Source organism: Arvicanthis niloticus, chromosome 18 (genome assembly GCF_011762505.2).
Source record: "Arvicanthis niloticus isolate mArvNil1 chromosome 18, mArvNil1.pat.X, whole genome shotgun sequence".
NCBI classification, from domain to species: Eukaryota; Metazoa; Chordata; class Mammalia; order Rodentia; family Muridae; genus Arvicanthis; species Arvicanthis niloticus.
The window spans coordinates 18,694,637-18,709,136 of NC_047675.1; the positions used below are offsets into that span (position 1 = coordinate 18,694,637).

General features: G+C 42.8%; 1 protein-coding gene across 2 annotated transcripts in view; it reads left to right on the forward strand.

The window, feature by feature from the left end:
- Positions 1–14,500, forward strand: part of Fto (FTO alpha-ketoglutarate dependent dioxygenase) — a 345,735-nt gene that overhangs the window by 383 nt on the left and 330,852 nt on the right. The window lies entirely within an intron of this gene.

Here is a 14,500-nt window from a genome sequence, read left to right on the forward strand (position 1 = left end):
ATCTGGATACAGTTAGACTTGGTCAGAAATGAAAAGATAGACATCTATGTCCGTGTCCTGCTTCTGTACCTATTCCTTGGTTATATTTGTAGCCACTCTCGTGCCTCAGTTTACCAGTTTACCACCTGTGCTTTTTCAGCTCGAGAGCAACTGAGCTACAGAATCTGTACGGTGACGTGTTTTTATCTGGAGCATTGCCTCAATAGCCAGATGACTCGTCTGAGTGGTCAGCACATCAAATACGCTTTACAAAGCTTCTGTGGATAGTACATTCCTCGCTGTTCAGCTTTCTGACAGTGGACATTCCAGGGGATGACAGTAATAACAGCAACAGCGACTTATTTGCAGCAGTTTTTGTATCGGACACCTACATTAAATGCATAATTATTTCCTATCATTGCAGCAGATAGCAAAGACAGATATTACATAGGTAGAGTATAAACAGTCTATTTTGAAGATGAGCACTGGAAGCTCAATGTTTTCCTTTTCGCCATTCCCAAAGTTGAGACCTATTGATTTGTTCTAACTTATCAGCCTTCAGTCCACTTTTTCATTTCTATTACCTTGGGTGAAATTACCATGGTCACTTCAGTGGATTGTCACAAGGGGCTCCTGATTGGGCTATATTCACTCTCATCTTAGATCTTCTGTATCCTCCTCCCTCCCCAATCACGTGATCCTTGTCCATGCTCTATAGAGAGTGATTTTTTCTCTTCAAAGTTTAAATCTAGTTATGACCCAGTGGCAGCCACCTGCTTAAAAGTCTATTAAGGGTCTCTGTTACTTAGGATAAATATAAAACTTCACCCAGCCTTAAAGATCCTGCATGGTTTGGGTCTACTGTGTGTTCCTCACAGCCTCAGTGGACGCAACAGATTCTGCTCATCTTAAAAGGTTCTCTTGTCTGTTGCTCATTTGGTCAAAGGCCTTTGGATATGCAGTTTGGTGTTTATTCTATGGTAGGTAAATATTGGCAGTGAGGATCAGTGGGAAATAAAGCAGGTACAGTACTTGCTGTCATAGAATTTTGTCTTGTAAGATTCTTAAGCCAGTAAACCTAAGGATTGAACATTTTGAGTCTTTTGTGTGATGGCCTGAGTTATGTATTTTACAGACATGGAAACAGTCTGGAAGAAGTTGTCTTTTGCTCAGGGCCGTTTGTTTTCTAGGTGGGATTAGGGGATCAGAATCAGTCCCTGTGATGTTATAATCGCCTAGCTTTGTTTTTGTTTGTGAAAAACATTGAAATATTGGCCGATACAGAGCACAGGTAGCTGTTTTAAATTTTAGACAGCATTACAGTAGTCATGAATGATTGTCATTCTGTTCAGCTAAATTAAGGTATAGTTTATACAGATTATCTTGTAATCATTTGTTGTGAACCATTTGATAAGTTTCAACAGTGTACATCTATGCAAAATGTTCAAGTTGCATAGAGAACATCTCACTATCTCCTTTAAAAAGTTATTTTTTTTTATAGTCAGTTTCTTTATATTACCCCCAGGCAGTCATGTGATCAGACATGATTGCTGAATCTATGTTTTCTAGAATTGTTTATATAAGCGGAAGCATACAGTACATACCCTGGTGTCATTTTTTACTGGTCACAATAATTTTTGCCACCTATACATGTTAACGCACGTATTATCAAGTTGTCCTGTTTCTGTTGCTGAGTAATAGTGCATTTTGTGTGAGTCCACGTTTTGTTCATTCACTCACCTGTCGCTGTGCGTTTGGATTGTTACAGGCTGGAGACCATTAAGAAAAAAAGCTGTGAGCAATCATGTATCTCTGTTTCTGTTTCTACTGGGGAATGCATCCATTTGCAATTTCCTCTGTGTCTAGGCAACACTAATTTTTTTTTTTATTTGTTTGCTAGGACTACCTTTTATGGATGTTTTGTGTGTGTCTGTCTGTCTGTCTGTTTTCCTGTTGACTGTGTATGTCTGTACATACGTATGCAGGTGGATGTGCAGGTGTGTGAAGACCAAAGCTCCACGTTGTTTCTTCTTTAATTGCTTTCCACCTTATTTTGAGACAGGATCTCTTATGGTAGCTGGAGCTCATTAACTGGGCTAGACTTGCTTGTCAGCAAGCCCTGGAGATCGTCCTGTCTTCACCTTTCCTGAGCTGGGATTACAGGCATGCACTGCACCTGGCTTTTTACATGGGGGCTAGCGGCAGTCCAAACTCAGGTCCTTTTGCTTGTGGCAAGCATGTTATTAACTGAGCCATCTCTAGCCCCAGAAGATTACCATATAAATAGAATCATATGATATGTGACCTTTCTGTTTGGCTGCTTTCACCCATCACACATGTACACACATGTTCATCAATCTTATAGCACTTATCCATACTCCTATTACCCAGTAGATGGTATTCCTATTTCTGGACATACCACATTTATATATTTGTTTGTTTATTTACTTACTTATTTACTTACTATTCTTTCTGTTGCTGTGATAGAACATCATAACCAAAAGCAACCAGGGGAGGAAAGTGTTTATCACTGTCTTGTGATACTTCATCACTGAGGAAAGCCAAGGCAAGAACTCACGGGAGGAGCTGAAGCAGAAGCCATGGAAGAACATTGCTTACTGGTTTGCCCCTCATGGCTTGTGCAACTACCTTTCTGATAGTGACCATGTGCCCAGGGTGGCCACCCACAGTTGGGCTGGGCCCTTTCCATATCAACCATGAATCAATTGTCCAAAAAAATGTCCCATGAACATGCCCACCGGCCAGTCTGATGGAAGCAGTCCCTTAATGTAGATTACCTCTTCTCACGTGACTGTAGTTGCGTCAAGGACATGCCATGCTTGGTGAACAATTTGATTCTGTTCTTGTGGCTGTCATGAAACTTGATACCCTGATCAGTTGCAGGCTACTTTCTGTATGGACAGGGTAGAGGCTTGGTAGTTGAGCTGGTACTCACATTATAAGACTGTGCTTTAGAGAAACTGCCACACAGTTTGCTTCACAGACTGTGCTACTCCACAGTGCTCATAGAGGCTCTGAGGGTTAGAATTTCTTCAAGTCCTTGTCATAGCTTGCTACTGTTTGTCTTTTCATTGTAGCCTTCATGGTGACCACGAGGTAGTAGTTCATTGTGGTCTTCATTTGTATTTCCTTGATGACCAATGATATTATACATTATCATATACTTAATGAACATGTGCGTATTCTTTTTTGTTCTTGTGTGTGTGGTAAGTGTGTATGGATGTGTTTGCGTGCAGGTATGGGCATATACGGTAGTGATACATACTTGTGGATGTGCATGTGTGTAGAGGCCCGAGGTAGATGTGGGGCATCTTCCTCTATCAATCTCTACCTTTTTATTCAGGCTGAGTCTCTCAGTTGAAGCCTGAACTTTCAGATAACAGCTTGTCTGGCTAGCTAGCTTCCTCTGGGGATCCCCTGTTCATACTTTATTAGTCCTGAGACTAGAGGCAGAACCCCACTCCTCCTACCTAGCACTTACCTGGCCTCTGAGAATATGAAGTTCCTTTCTTCAGCACCAAGCCATCTCCCCAGCCCTGTGTGAAGTGTGCATTCACATTTTTTTTTTACCCAGTTTTATTGTTGTTGTTAGCTTATTAAGTTTTATGAGTTCTTTATATTTCCTAGGTATATTTATTGCCTTGGCTTCCTAATAAGCTGGGATTACAGTCCCGAGCCAGTGTGTTAAGCTTTTGAAATACTTGTCCTGAAGTCACAAAAGTTTCTTGTTTGCTTTTTGAATTGAGTACGGTCATTTCTATAGTAATTACCTTTGGTTCTCCTTTGCTCTTTGTAATAACTTAGGTTATATCTTTTTCACTTGTAGTTGCTTGTACTGTAGACTTTATGTACTTTCTAAATCCGAAGGGAGAAGATTGGACTAAGTAGCTGGCTTTCCAGCAAAACATCGTTCAGTCCGTGTTGATGTGTCAGAGCGCACATGCATGTATCCATTTTAACCTGAGCTTTTCTTGCACTAGCATGGCTCAGTAGTATTTGCCAGATATATTTGGCTGAAGTTACACCGTTAGGCCTCCTATTCCTCTATTAGAATGAAGATTCATACTTGGGGCTTGTGTTTCTTCAACCAGGCAGTAGTGTCACGATTGGATGACTCTCTGGGCAACTGTGAGGCCCCATTCACTGTGTGTTTGCATGTGTGTGTGAGGATGTATGGCACCTGTAGCCATCCATGTGAATGTGCATGTGTGTGCCCCAGGGGCAAAGTAGTTGTGGTCTTCACTGAGTTTGGTCGCTTTTTACCGTCCTGGTTAGTTTCAATATCAATTTGAAATATCTGAGAAGAGGAATTGCTTCCATTGGATTGGTCTGTGGGCATGTCTGTGGGGCATTTCCTAGATATAGGAGGGCCTAGGTCACTGTGGGCAGTGGCACCCCTGACTAAATGGGCCAGCGGGGAACCAACCCTTTTAACAGGGCTCATCTGTGTTCCTACCTTTGGTACTCTCACCTTTGGTTCCTACCTTGGCATCCCTTTCTTGGTGACTGGCTGTAACCTGTAAGCTGCTTTTGTCTTGGTGTTTATTATAACAAGAGAAAGCAAACTAGCACACTTTAAAGGATACTGTGAAAGGTGCAGCCACACCCTCAGGGATGAGATGATGCTCAGGAGCAAGTGTGGAGGAAGGAATAGAAAGCTTTTTGTTGTCTCCAACTGTGCTATTCATGTAACTGCCACATACTCAGTTATTGAGAAGGTCCAGAAACTGGTTGCCATCATCTTCACTGACACCTTGTTTGGATTTAGGTTCAAGGAGAAGATTGGTTGTCTGTGAGAGCATTTGAAGTGATTGAATGAGGTGGTAGAGACCTGCTCCATGGCCTGGGTCCCAGCTAACAAAAGAAAATAAGATCCAGTTTAACTGTAACTGGGATGGGAAGGTTCAGAAGGAAGCCCCAGACTTCCAGGAAAAAATGGTGATTTAATGTTTAGCTTGGGAGAAGAATGGTAGTTGTGTAGACACAGGGCTGGAAGAAACTGGATCTAATGGAAGAGCTGAGATGAAACTCATGGGGTCCTGCCTGGTAGATTCTTCTAGACTCCTGTGTATTTCTTCCTCTCACTCATGGGGCAGGGCCCTCTTGAAATCAGGGTCTTTGATCTCATGTCAGTCAGGCCTTTGGGAAGTTGACAGTAATACTTTTAGGCTTTATGGTTTGTTTTGGGAAAAGAGGCCTTGAGTTACAAAGACTCATCCTGGCTAAGAGGAATCCTGGTTTGAACTCGATTCTGGGAAGGAGGGCAGAAGGTCAGAGAAACCGTGGTTCTGAGGTTCTGAAGCCTTCCATGTCTCATAGTTCAAAGTACTCAAGCAAGCCGAAGCACCCCACATCAGGAACCTGTTGTCCAAGCCCCAGCCTTGCTGCCTTGCTCCGCAGCTGACACTTGGCCAGCATATCATGAGCAGACTTGCAGGATCCCACGGTTTTAGGATGTATATGGAATTAGGGATGAAGACTGACCCTTGAAATATCTCCGACCCCTTTTGTTTTCTTTCTTCTCCCTAATCCTTCTTCATCTGTTGCATTGCATGTCTTCTCCAGTACGATCACTTTCACTGTTTGTTGTTTTGTTGCCTTCGTTATTTGATTGTAGTTTTCAAATCACTTGAAATTCCTCCTGGACCTTTAATGTGTGATACAAATGAGTAAGGACACTTACTGTTGCTTTCTGTTATTTCCGGTCTGTTTTATGTTGATTTTCAAAATGAAATTCAGTGTCTTCCTTCTCCCCAAAAGTCTTAGAAACTTTGAGCAACTATTAGCTTACCTGAAAAGAGCATTTTGTGGAATTCATCTTTTCCAGTGGCCCATGTCTTCCGTGTAGGAGAGAGACATTAGCAGTTTGTTGAGGGAAGACTGCATGGCGGAGAGCCTCCAGTGTCTCAGTGATGTCTGATACACTTGACCCTTGTTAATTCTAGCACTCGTTTGTGACTACTAAGCACTCTTGTTTTGGCAGAGTTTGGCTAAAGGCTAAAAATATCTCAGTCTGGCAAATGCTTGCTAGAAACCCTCCCATGTTCAAGAATAACTGCCAGTATGAACAGTTCTATCTGAAACGGCAGAGGCTGAACTGAACTCCCACGCTGATACGCCCTCCCCTCTTTAAGCTTCACAACGCTTGAAGTCCCCAGGGCCACAGTACACATACTCCAGTTCCTCAGAGACTGGGGCCCTTCAGATGCTCTAATTGAAAGACCAATTCTGCTTCTGGGATGTCTGTTTTCTGTCTTTTATTTCCATGTCACCTTCATCAGTCCTGATCTCTAATATTTTGGTGCTGAACCCAGTTTTATTGGGCCTGAGGCCATGACCAGGCTCCCTGCCCTGGATGGCTCCTTTCTCTCCTCTTTTCTTCTTCCTCTCCCACTCTCCTCTCCCTTTTTCCCACTAAACCCCACTGAGAGGTCCCTCAGTCCTCCAGATTGACTTTGGGCTAAACAGTCAGTGAATGTCTCATTTGACTTCTGTCCGGGTGAGTGGCACAAGTCCCTTTGACCAAACACTTTCCCTGTTCTTGGGGAGTTACAGACCCGAGGGCTAACCTCAGTCTTGGCTCCTCTCCTTCCTTTCCCCCCTTGTCAGTCTCATTCTGTCACCCCTCTGATCTCCAGAGCAGAGCCTTTGTGTCATTCAGCCACAGCAGAGCAAGCCATGAGGAGGAGGCCAGTAAGCAGCACCCTCCATGGCCTCTGCAGCAGCTCCTGCCTCCATGTTTGCACCCAGGTAGCGTTCCTGTCCTGACTTCTTTGATGATGAACCTGGATGTGGAATCCTAAGACAAACAAAGCCTTTCCTCCTTTAGTCATGGTGTTTCATTGCATCAGTAGAAACTCTAATAAAGACGAGTTGGTACCAGGGTAGCGGGTACTGCCATGAGAGACCCGACAGTGTGTTTGGGGAGGAGTGTGGAAGGACTTCAGAACTTTGGGCCAGAAAAGCCAGGTGTTGAGATCTCAGTGGGCTGTTCTGTGGTCGCTTGGAGGATAAGAGTGCTGAGGGCTATGTGGAGGATGGAGGCCTGGCTCACAAAGTTTCAGGGGAAAGGTTAAAGACTCATGGCCATTTGCTATTTAGAATTAAGATTCTGTTGTTCTGGTCAGCTGGGGCTGAAGATTCAGCTGTGATTAACAAGAGTCTGGCACCACTAAAGTGGAACCTTTGCATAACTGGGACAGTTGATAGTGGTCAGTTGGAGCTGAGAAATTAGCAAGAATTAAGAAAAGACCAGAATCACTGAGGTGAAGTCTGGGAAATGTTTTTTGAGATTCAACACAGAAGCTGTGTTCCAGAGGCGGCCAAGGTTGTGTCTTGTGCTGGCAGCTGAACTTGGTACTGTAAGAGTCACTCAGGTGGTATTGGTTTTGAAGGCATAAGAGGGGTCACAGAGAGCAACTGAAACTTGGTGCTGTGTAGCAGTGCTGGAGTCCCTGAAGAGAGTCCAGGAGAGGCACTGGTCAGAGTGTGGCCCAATTGCAGAAAGAGATTCTGCATTTTGGAGATGCTGGTACCATGGGACAACCACCAAGAACAGCAGCAGTGGTGGAGTGGAACCTGCCTGAGCTTAGAACACAGGCTGTGTGTGCTACTGCAGAGGCCAGAACTGGAGAAGTCACTTTAGCCCAGGAGATCGTGAGTGGATCCCAGACATTGGATGTTGCATTATTTATTACACTAGATTAAGGTTTTTTTCTTTGATCTGATTGTATTTCAGTTAATTTTGATTTTTACAGGAGCCCACAGTTAAAGGACTTTGAACCTTTAAAAGAAATTTTGAACTTTTAAAGAGACTAGGTATTTTAAAGGGGCTGAGATTTTAATGTGTTTAAATTTGTAAAGACTGGGACTTTTAAAATTATTTATGTTTTTAATGTGAGATCTTGTGGCTGAATGAGAAAGGAGAGGTTGTGACTTAATAGGGATGTGTTTGTGTGTCAAGTGGACAAGTGGTCAGTTGTACTGGGTAGTTTTATGTCAGCTTGACACAAGCTACAGTCTTCTTAGAAGAGGGAATCTCAATTATGAAAATGGCTCCATAAGCAGAGGCTGTAGGCAAGTCTGTAGGGTATTTTCTCAATTAGGTGGTGGTGCCATCCCTGGGGCTGGTGGTCCTGGGTTCTATAAGAAAGCAGGCTGAACAAGCCATGAAAGCTAGCCAGTAAGCAGCAACTCTCCATGGCCTCTGCATCAGCTCCTGCCTCCCTCCAGGTTCCTGCCCTGCTTGAGTTCCTGTCCTGACTTCCTTTGATGATGAACAGTGATGTGGGTGTGTAAGGCAAATAAACATTTCCTCCCTAGGTTGCTGTGTTTCATCGTAGCAGTTGTAATCCTATGTCAGACTGTGATTCTACCCACCCTGTCAGCTAGCTACGGGCTCAGGTTCCCTGAGTTGAGAAGGTGTTTATTTTATGTTATCTTATATTATTTTAATGTTTTGTTCTAATTTTGATACTTTTTATGGTACGCTCTGCTGGGTTCCAGTCCCTGCAATTTCTGCCTGTTTTCTTCAGGCCCATTCTCCTCTGAGATAAAAATGTTCTCTTCCCTGACTCAATACACCTTTGTTCTACACGTGTCTGCTTTTGTTTCTTTGAAATCTAGTAATATGCTGACTAATAAGTTTTCCTTTCACAATAAAATTATTAAAAATTCCTACAAATAATAATGTGTAAAATCTTGATTTATTAAAATGTCTTATGTATGATTAATTATAACAGGCTGTTTATATATGATTATGTCTTGTTTCATTACATCATGTACTAATTACCAAACTGACTTACCACTAAATCCTCATATAAACTAAAAGTTGTTAACTTGGCACAACTTCGTTTTGTACATATACAAAATAATCTAAATTCTAACCTAAAATTTAAAAAAAAAAAGATGAGTAATGGTCCTAAATCTTTCTTTGGAACAATTAACCTGATTTGTTTTGGGGTTTTTTTGTTCGTTTGTTTGGGTTTTTTTGTTCCTTAGAGACAGGGTTTCTTTGTGTAGCCCCAGCTGTCCTAGAACTCTGTAGAGCAGGCTGACCTTGAACTCAGAGATCTGCCTGCCTATTGCTTCCCGAGTGTGGGATTAAAGGTGTGCCTTACCACTGCCCTGAATTCTTCTTCCTTTTTAGAACGTGAATTTCTGAATTAAAAAATTTTAAACATTTTAATGATAAGACTTATATATGCCCTTCTGGTTCTACAAGGTAGTCCCTATTACACGGGGTAGAAATGTACTCTTAAGTGCTCCTTCTCTGGGATATGTTTCTTTTTTCATGTTTGGACGAATTGTTTCTCCTTTAAAAAAATAAAAGTATGTCTATGCCTTCAAATGTGTTTATATGTAAACGAATGCATGCATATATAAATACAAACATTTTTAGAGTTTTAAGGATTTCTTTAGCCTCCATGTTCTCTTTAAAAAATAAACAAGTGGGGCTTTTTTCAAGATTCAATACAGAGCTTCTGTCCTGTCTTCCAGACCTTCAGTCCAAAATGGTGGCAGCAGGACTTGTTAGTACTCCTCCACAAAAGAGGAGGTGAACAGGCTGTCCCAGTGGATTCTATACAGACAAAAGGCTAAAACCAGAGAGAATTATCTATGTGACTATGAGATGTCCTCATAAGTACCAAGTAAGGACTTTCCAGTGTCACCACCTGCACACCCACTGGTAACTCCTTACCTGTTCTCCGTAATTAAGTCCAACAGACTCAGTGGTTTTCCAGGGAGAACTTTGATGAAATTGAACTTTGGTTTGCCATTAGGACTTTATGAAGAGGGGATAGACATCACTTGGTCTCCTCTCCCCAGGGAGAAAGTTCTCACAACAGATAGTACATTCACTTGTTAATGCTATTATGTTTCTAGAATGGGAAAAATAAAAAGGAAAGCCTTTGCAAATTGTGAAGGTACTTAAAGGATGATTCTCAAAGAGAATAACACAGTATTAAAGTTTCTAAGGTCAAAGATAAATAGTTACAAAAGCTGGTTAAAATGTATGTCAAACCAAAGTTTATTTAGAAATATATGGCTATTAAAATCTTCAACAGTAGTTAGAAGTACCAGATTTGTTATACAAAAGTATCAGATTGTAACTGATGTTCTAGGCATTAGCTAACCATGCTTGTAGGCTATTCTAATGTGGTTAGAGGGCAAAGACTATTTCCCCCCTTATCCTCCAAGGTCAGCCAGTTCCCAGGGGACTGCAGACCACCTCTGGAAATGTTATCTGAATGCTAATTATAATTTGCCATATAAAATGTTACATGAACAATTATATTTCTCACTAATGATCCTCTTCCTGAGCATATATGTTGCTCAGATAAAGGATAGGACCTTCTTTGGTTTACCCTAGCTCTGCAGTATCTATCCATAGCTGAGAAAGACCTATTTTCTTTAATACTGAGGCAAAAATCTAAAAGCTATGGAATACTGTCTCTTTCTGGAAGATTGCTTCTCACAGCTGTAGTGGGCCTTTCTGCACCCTGACCGCCCGCCTATCTTGATTAAAGGAGATTGCCAGATACTCTGTCATCATGAGCTTGGGAAATTATTCTGGATATCCATGTGCTATCTTAGAGCATCCCGTGAAGGGACCCAATAGGATTTTATTTCTCTTTTAAATTGTTACTTAGATGCTGTCTTTAACTGACTCCTTACAAAGCTTCTGGGTGCTTGGCCCTCATGCAAGAGTCTGATGTAACAAACCCCTTCTACAGAACTGCGGCGCATGGTCCAGTCAGTTACACAATTAAGTTCATCTTGCTAAACAAACCTTATGTTAATCATGATGTTAAACTCTGAATGTTATCCATAAGGTTGTAGTAGAGGAGACCTATTGACTGATTCTGAACTTAGCTGGCCAATGAAAAAGTCTCACACTCTTCCGCCCATCCAGTTACATCCTGAAATGGACAACGGTGACACAGATCATCAGACTTGCTAACGCTTCTTAGCTGGACCTTCCTTTGAGGCACTTGAACGGACGCCCTTTCTACATCATCTTTGCGTGACCTTGAAGCAGTTGAGAGAGTCATCTGGAGCCCAAACTCTCTAAAGTAGTTGAGTTGGCCTCTGAGAGGGGACTGGTGGCTCTGAGCATTTCTTTCAGGAGTCATAACTAATCCAGCTGTGCCTAAGCCTTCGCCATCTCAGTTAACTCACTATGTCACCAGCTCTGAAGACCTTAAGGAACTTTCAGATCACAACCTTCCAGAGCAGCCCTTGTTCTCCTCAGTGTTTCCTAGACCTTCACCCCTTTCACCTCAGCCCAGATAACACTTCTTTATCTTAGTCCTGTTTCCTCTCCGTTGTTGCTTCTGATAGCCGACTTTGTCTCTGCATTCCCGGCACACTGGTCACTGTCGCCCTGAATGAACTGGACATGGAAGGGAAATCTCGCCTCGCGTGTACTATAATCCTTGGCTTCATGCACTGCCATCCTCAGACTTCACCCCTGGTAGGGTTCCCCTCCATCTTTAACTTTTCAAGCCGAAATGTCCTTTTCACTAGCTGTGGGCCCTTTATTTCTCTCCTTGTCCCCCCATCAGGATAATTCTATGGCCTCCACCCCTCTGCCTCCCTCTTCCTGGGCAATCTCTGTTTTTACTGTGTAACAAAATCAGCCCTTTTCAGCCCTCTACTGACTAGTAAAATGTTTCTCGAGGAGTACGTAAGGACAGTCACAATCCACTGCAGTTAATGAACTTTAAACTCTCCTGCTCTATGGGGCCAACTGGACCTACCCCCTTAGATCCTGTGAACAGAGCCCTGCCTCGCCCAGGTTTCTCCCAACCAGCCAGAAGTTGCTGGGGAGACTGCCCCCTTTTCCTTTGTGTTGTACTCAGGGCCTACAGGAAAGGGTAAAAATATCTCAGTGGCAAGTGCTTGCCTCCCGACCCTCACCATGTTCAAGAATAATGGCTAATGCAGACAGTTCTATCTGAAACTGCAGAGGTGAAAGTAAGGCCAGAAACGTATCCACTGAACTCCCACCCTGATGCACCCTTCCCCCTTGAAGCCCCACAAACCCTGAATTCCCCGGTGCCACAGTGAACACTCTCCAATTCCTCAGAGACTGTGGCCCTTCAGTTCTGATTGAAAGACCAGTTCTGCTTCTGGGATGTCTGTCTTCTCTCCTTTGTTTCCATGTTACCTCCATGAGTCCCCATCTAACGTCAGTGATGTAAGTTTGGGCATTTAGAAGATGAAGTTCAAGAAATTTGGACCCACTTTAAAAAAAATATTTTCTATATTATGTCCAGCATTGAACATTTGCTAAACACAGCAAATATCTCATAAATATGTATTCGATGGATTCTCAAGAGTGCCACTTGTATTGGTCATCAGGCTTTTTAATAGAGATGGAAGTAGAATTTGAAAGAAATAATGGAAAATGATTAGGTACTTAGGGATTTGAAATTAGTCACACACTAATAGTGTAGCAATTAATTTTGAGAATCAAGATTCATCCACTGAACATGGCTTTGGCAGTGGTCAACAATGGTTTATAGTGTTTTCTTTCAATTGTAAAATGCCAGTTTGCCATGTATATTTAGTGTATTCTGTTGTTGTTTTTTTTAATTTAGATTTCTTTTCCTTTCCTCTTGCCCTCCTTCTTTCTTTCTCTCCCTACCTCCTCTCCTTTCTTTGTTTTGAAATAGGGTCACTGTAGCCCAGACTGACCTCAAGTTTACTGTGTGACCCCACTGGCCTAGAACTTGTGTTAATTCTATCACAGTCTCCTGAGTGCTGATGTTAATGGACTTGTTGGGTAGATTCCTTGATAGGGTTATTTTGAAAACATGCCTTTTTGCTGCCTAGAAGACCTCATTGTGAGAAGACACTTCTGGAGCAGTGGGGAGGAAGGGCTCTGGGAGAGAGCTGAGTTTGGAACTCTGCTGAGCTCATCCATTTAAGGTTGGGTTAGAGTCTGGTTTTGTGTTATTGTACGGATATGTCTTACTGGTTGATTTCACGGTGTAAGGCAGGGGAATCAGAACTGCTCGGCTGGGTCAGGGCACATTTACAAGTTACGTTTGCATCAATGGGGACATATTTCTGAACGCTTGCTTGTTCTTGGCATGTTTGCAAGGCTAGCCTGGGTTTGAAAGGTTAAGTCTTGGGTTGGAGCTGTAGGTTTCCATGTAGAACGTTTAAAACCATTGTGCTTTAAATGGTGCTACAAAACCCTTAAGGTGAGATTTGGTCCTTGGGGCTTATTTTTAAGCATATCCTAGCCTAGTTTAAGTGTTGCTGTGCACAGTGTGGTGCAGCCGACCTTTGGCACCGTTCTCAGACAGTAGAGACCTTCTCCTCCTTCCCCTGCTGTCCCCACTCATCACTGTTCTGGTCTCCGAGGCTGCCAGTCTGACTACCAGCCTTGCATTTTCATTTATACCCAGTGCCCGGCCGGCTGCTGTGCGTTTGTGTGCTCTGTAGTTTTGGAACTGACCTGCTTATAAAGAGACCATGCCTTCTGTTTGGCTGAAGAACTGCTCTGCAGATGAAGGGCAGTGGAGGGCTTAGCAGCTGTAGAAAACAAATAGGAATTTGTTTGAAGGACCATATCAGCTTGCCTCTGGTCCGAGGAGATGCGTTGGTGGAGAGTCAGTGTGTTCTTAACTGTTTGTGATCAGAAAAGTCAAGAGCTCTGATTTCTGCATCAGCCCTAAGCCTGCCCTATGGCACTGTCACTTAGTGACTGGATCACTCAAGGGTGAGCCTCAAGGGCCTGTGTTTCTCCAGTAATAATATAAAATGGGCTGGTGTCGCCACCTCAGCTCACTGTGCTGCATTGTGAGTGATTAAAGTCCCAGGGCTGTGTTAATAAGGATTCTTTGCGAGAGCAGCACTCTATCTCCTCACTGTTTTCTGAAAACAGAGATGGAAAATTCTGCTGATGAGTTTTCTCCTGTCAGCATGAACATTTCCTTTCTTATTTGCTTGAGAATATGAGATGAGCACTGGGCCAACACATGCAAAAACATTACAGTTTTCAAGGATGCTAGCCGGTTCTCATGTCAATCTGTATTTAGGTAAATGTTGTGTGCTGTTGTTGTTGTTGTTGTTGTTGAATCAGCAGCTAATACACTGCAAGCAGTTTTGGTTTGAGTCACATTATTGCCTGGTAACACTATTAATGAGACAGTGATTGGGAAATAGTAGTCATTGTTCTCATAAAACACGATCCTCCTGTGGCAGGCACAAGCGGGCAGAGGAACCACATCTGCAGGCAGGAGGATTGGGTGAGGGCCACTGTTGCCAGCTTTTAAATTCAGCAGACCCCTGCTGCTTAAATTGTCCCAGCTGTTAATGCTGGAGCCATTACAGTAATGGACTGAGCAAATGAAGGAGAGCGAGACACGCACACTTTATTACCAGAGGGGCAATTTCTCCTCATCTGTAATAGCAGCGGTGCTTCATATTGATCAGACCATCAAGATACTAATCCTCTGTAAAATTACTTGTTATAACTGAAAAT